Source organism: Cnephaeus nilssonii (genome assembly GCF_951640355.1).
Source record: "Cnephaeus nilssonii genome assembly, chromosome: 3".
NCBI classification, from domain to species: Eukaryota; Metazoa; Chordata; class Mammalia; order Chiroptera; family Vespertilionidae; genus Cnephaeus; species Cnephaeus nilssonii.
The window spans coordinates 104,421,253-104,427,308 of NC_137074.1; positions in this window are offsets into that span (position 1 = coordinate 104,421,253).

Genomic DNA, 6,056 nt, shown 5'->3' on the forward strand with positions numbered 1-6,056 from the left:
ACCCCTAACCCACCAGCAGCCCTGAAGCTCCCCACAGTTCCAGCCAGTATTTTGCTTTGTAGCATGCAAAAGCTCAAAGTGCAGGGTCTTGGCAGCTGTCCCATTTTTCTTCATCCTGTTCATGACTCCAAAGAAAACATTCCTAACTCAAAAACAAGCTGAAGGTTTCTGTTGAGACCTCAAATATTTTCCCAGAGTACACCATAAAAATAATAAGGTCATAACATTTTAAATAATCTGGTAGAGTTCTTGTGGCAAAAGCCTGTTATAGTTTTGTTTATTATACAAAGAACCTCAAGTCTGTTTCTAAATAAAATATTTTCTGAAAAGTAAAGCAGGCTTCCCTCTGCTGTTCCAAGTCTCAAGAAGAAGTACCATTTGTTATCATAAAGATTCAAGCAAATATTTATATATACTTACAATTGTTTTTCTGACTTGCTTAATTTTGCAGTCATTACTCATGCTAGCTCTGCACTCAGCTCTCCACATTAATGTTTTCTTAAAAATATTTTACTTTGGTAATATAAACGTACACTGTATTGCCAAAAATATGTTGGGCAAGCATGGTCATCAATGGGTTGTACTGAAACTTGGCTTCATTCTGAAAACAATAGGAAATTCATGAGAGGAGTTTGGGGAAGAAGAAATATTTTAGTGATCTAGTCCCATAATATATATGTTCTCTCACTTGTAAATAACAAAATTAAAAATCTGCCCCATTCTATAAGTAAGGCTTAATTTTAAACTAAATACATTATGAAAACATGAACAAATGCTATTGCAGACAAAAGATGCTTAACCTATGAATATTCACATTCTTCCCTTCGCTGCCCTTTGAGAATAATTCCGCCAGAGCCATCTTGGTTTATGAGCATCTGTGATGTAAGAAAAATACAGATAAGAGTGGAGTGTGTTTACTTTGGACTGGCACAGGCTAAATTTTACTTCTGGAAGCAACAATGCTACAGGTGTAAGGAAAGACAAGAGCCAAGAAAGTCTTATGAACTTTTTACTCGGCGCTGGGAATGATAGAACCCCAGGACTTTCCGCAGGCAGGCTGCTGTTGCAAAGTCAAGGTGGGGACTGGACTTGAAGTGTTGCCCTGGGCTGTGTATTAATGCCCTTGACAGACTCTTGTAAGAAGTTTCTAAATGCTAGATTTTGTTTTTTTAATTTTTTAATAGATCATACATTCACAAGGTTCAACATTTTAAATGTACTCGGAGATTTATTGGAAAAAAGTTTTCCTGACACTCCAGACACCACATCCCCACCCCTTTTCTCTTCCCTGTTAGCCACCAATATTAGCAGTAGCTTGTTTATCTCCCAGAGGTATTACACGCACATGAAAGCAGATAGACATTTGATTGTATATTCTCCTTCTTCATTTTTTAATACAAGTTGTAGCATACTGCACAAATTCTTCCATATGCTGCTTTATCATCTTTACAACGTCTGGGATACGTTTCATTTTATTACATAAAGTGATTCATTTTTTTGGCAAATGTAGAGTATTCCACTGTAGCAATGTACAAATATTTTTAGCTAGTCCACCCTTTTGGCTGCTTCCAATAATTTGCTGTTATATACATGACTAGAGGCCTGGTGCACGAAATTTGTGCATTGGGGGGGGGGGGTGTCCCTCAGCCCAGCCTGCACCCTCTCCAATCTGGGAGCCCTTGAGGGATGTCTGACTGCCAGTCGGACATCCCTCTCATAATCCAGGACTGCTGGCTCCCAACCACTCGCCTGCCTACTTTCCTGATTGCCCCTAACCACTTCTGCCTGCCAGCCTGATCTCCCCCTAACCACTCCCCTGCCAGCCTGTTTGATGTCTAACTGCTCCCCTGCCAGCCTGTTTGCCCCCAACTTCTCTCCTCTGCCAACCTGGTCACCCCTTAACCTTTTGCACTCGGATGTCGAGTGTGACTTGATTGTATATTCTCCTTCTTCATTTTTTAATACACAGTTAGCATTGGTAGCAGCTCATATGTTGAATTGTATTGAATGTATCAATAATTTGAAATATAAAAAAATCCAAATAAATAAGTTTGTATGAAAAGAAACTCCAGTTTTTTATTCTACTGCTGCGCTTTGTAAAATCTGGGGTATTTAAAAAATTAAATCCCGAGTAGAATAAAGGAATCTAGAAAAAAGCAAGCGAGTGCAAAGGATTAACTGCCCTCCCCTGCAGGCTTGATCGCCACCAACTGCCCTCCCTTGCAGGCCTGGTCCCTCACAACTGCCCTCCCCTGCTCACCATCTTGTGGTGGCCATCTTGTGTCCACATGGGGGCAGGATCTTTGACCACATGGGGGAAGCCATCTTGTGTGTTGGAGTGATGGTCAATCTGCATATTACTCTTTTATTAGATAGGATAGAGGCCTGGTGCACGAGTGGGGGCCAGCTGGTTTGCCCTGAAGGGTGTCCCGTATCAGTTCCCTTGGGATGTGGGGCAGCCTAGGCAAGGGGCCTGTGGTGATTTGCAGGCTGGCCACGCCCCCCGGCAACCCAAGCAGAGGCCCTGGTATCTGGGGTTTATTTATCTTCTACAATTGAAACTTTGTAGCCTGGAGTGGAGCCAAGCCTTCTGCTTGCTTCGTGGCGGCAACCATTTCTGTTGGGATTGATGTATCTTATAATTGAAACTTTGTAGCCTTAAGCGGAGGCCTGGGCAGGCCAGGGTGTGCCGAAAGCTTGGCTTCCTCCATCGCCGGGGGCAACCCTAGCCTCCTGCTCTTTCCAGCTCCGTGGCTGCCGCCATTTCTTTTTGGATTTATGTATCTTCTATCATTGAAACTTTGTAGTCTTGAGTGGAGGTCTAGGCTGGCAAGGGCAGGCGGAAAGCTTGGCTTCCTCCATTGCCGGGGAAACCCAAGCCTCCCTCCTGCTCTCTCTGTGGCTGCAGCCATCTTGGTTGGGTTAATTTGCATACTCGCTCCTGATTGGCTTATGGGCATGGCTTGTGGGCATAGCTTGTGGGTGTAGTGGAGTGATGGTTCATTTGCATATTACTCTTTTATTAGATAGGATGCTGTGAATTACCATAGTCTTAACTTATTTTGTATCATGTGCCTCTTCAGAGGTCTGGTAAAGCCTATGAATTTCTTCTCACCATAATGATTTCAGGTGTATAAAGTAAAATTCTTAGGGTTGAAAAGAAAGCAATTATATTAAAATATAGTTACCAAAATATTTTTATTTTAAAATATATGTGCTTATTTATTAATGAATTAAATGACAAGATCTAAAAGTGAGCCTTATAACTACTGCAATTTCATAGAATTCTTACAGGATACCAGGCAGGCAGAATAGAGGAAACTGAAACAGGAAACTTGCGCCAGGGCCAAACAGTGTGAGTAATTTGCAGCTGGCCTGCAAATAACAAACCAATATCTCCCCCAGCCAAGGACACCTGGAGAGCAAATAGTTAAAGACCTCCCTAATGAGAGAATGTAGAAAGGGAGAGGGAAGAGGAAAGGAAAATAGGTCACTTTTAATTCACTAAGCAGAGAAGCCAGAAGTCTCGGGGGCTCGGCAAGATAAAGTTGCAGGATTCTGGGAAGACCACAACAAGAAAACATTGAGACTTAATCTGTACCAAGATACTCAGCAAGAGGATCTTTTGAAACCTACAGACAGGAGGAGGGTATATTACTCCTCAAACTTGCTCCAGACACTCGCTTTCCAGATTAGCTGGGAAAGCCCGTCAGTGCTCCAAGCTGGATGAAATAGATTTGCTTGCTTTGCTTTGCTTTTTCAATAAAGTTGCATGCTTTAATTGCTTTAATAAATTGGCTTTTCACAATGCAGCCAAGGTCTCTCATATAAATTCATTTATATGAGAACACAAGGATGGAGGCTGGGGACAACCCTCTCCCAACTAGCTCAGGGGGCTGTCCTGTCCAGTAACACCTCTCTGATGTCAGTGAGATGTGCCTATAACAGTATGAGTAAACATAAAATCATATTTCAGTGTATCTGCAATAGCTGTAATATGACATAAAAGACCTGGTTTTTATTGGTAACAAAGGTTGATACTACTGTGGTTTCCTGCCTACTTTCATAATTAAAGGAAATAATAAGTTTCAGTTAGAGTTTAATGAAGACAAAAACACAAGATTTTTCCCATATGAGTTGATGAATCTTTTAATTTTTCTGTGCAGCTCTTGTTAAGAAGCCCTTACATATATATAATTTCCTAAACATTCAAGTATATTTGTATATATTTTTAAATTCCTAGAAGTGTTTTGAATTAGAAAGTGCTAATACATTTCTAATTGAATGAATATTGTCAAATTTCCAGGAATACAATTATTCTACCAGCATTGAATGAGGGTGTGTTAGCAAGCATTTCAATATTTGCCAGCCTGAAAGATGAAAAATAGTACCTTGGTGTAGTTTTATTTTGCATTTGTCTTATTAAAAGAAAACTTGAGCATCTTTTCATATATTTAAGGGTCATTTTCTATTTGTTCATGTTCTTTGCTTCTTGTGTTATTGGTTTGTGGGCAGGTTTGTTGTGTGCTACGAATATGAAGGTGTGTCAATGGAAACAGCACCCCCTGCAGCTGGCAACACCGATGCCCTGGTTATTGGGACCAGTGAAGATTTCTATTTCTATCCATTATATTTTTACCTTGGATTACTGTTTCTTCAAATAATTTGAATAAATTAAAACAGAATCTAGAATCCTTAGAGCACTAGTCTTATTTAAGTAGCAATATTGTCTAAGACAAAGTCTGAAAGGATTCAGAACAAATTGATAACTACAGTTATCTCTGGCAGGAGAAATGGCCTAGAAGGACATGAAAGAATTTATACTTTGACTTTTTCAACTCTACATTTACGTATTATTTGTATGTCATAAATTAAAAGAATGAATATACATGATACAATTTCAATTAATACAGACAAGTATAGCCCTAACTGGTTTGGCTCAGTGGATAGAGCGTCGGCCTGCGGACTGAAGGGTCCCGGGTTCGATTCCGGTCAAGGGCATGTACCTTGGTTGCGGGCACATCCCCAGTAGGGGGTGTGCAGGAGGCAGCTGATCGATGTTTCTCTCCCATCGATGTTTCTGACTCTCTATCCCTCTCTCTTCCTCTCGGTAAAAAATCAATAAAATATATTTTAAAAAAATACAGACAAGTATGAAAAGAACAGTAAAAGAATTCCATTTTTTCCCAACCTCTTTCTGGATAGGGATTTAAAAAAAAATTACTGGAAATGCCTGTTTGAGCCCATATTGTGGTTTTGGAATATATTTTCCCACTACACAGAAACAGAGCTCCTTATAAAAATAACTAATTCCAGGTCTAGGGGGCAGAAAATATACGAGATGAGCTAGGCACATTTTGTTATACAAGGGGGCAAAGAAGTTACCAAAGAAGACTAGGGTCATGACAAAAGGACTCAGGATCCAACTTGAAGAGACTCCCATTGACCAGAGAGAGCATCTTGAGCATCAATAAGGATAGTACCTCGATGGCCTAAAGCACATTTTAGACTCCAGAAGTTCATAATGTTATTAAATAAAATAAATATCCATGGGAGGATGATAGGAAACCAACTCATTATTTTGAACAGTGGTAAATCAAGAAAAGAAATCTCACATTTATTCTAAGTTTTTTATTCAAACTATGCCATTGGGCCCCAAATAATAGACAAGGAGAAAGTTTTCTTTTTAAATGTAGCCCACCTAATAAATGAAGAGTTAATGATGGAATACATCATTTTGTAATTTTAAATTAAATTAAAAGGCCTGAATCTGATAAAGTCCCCAGGTCCAACTATTTTATAGGAAATACTGATAAGCATGTTATACAATACTAGAGGCCCAGTGCACAAAATTTGTGCGTGGGGGGGGGGGGTGTCCCTCAGCCCAGCCTGCACCCTCTCCAATCCGGGACCCCTTGGGGGATGTCCAACTGCCGGTTTAGGCCCGACCCACAGGGATGGGTTCTAAACTGGCAGTCGGACATCCCTTTCACAATCTGGGACTGCTGGCTCCTAACTGCTCACCTGCCTGCCTTCCTGATCGCCCCTAACCACTC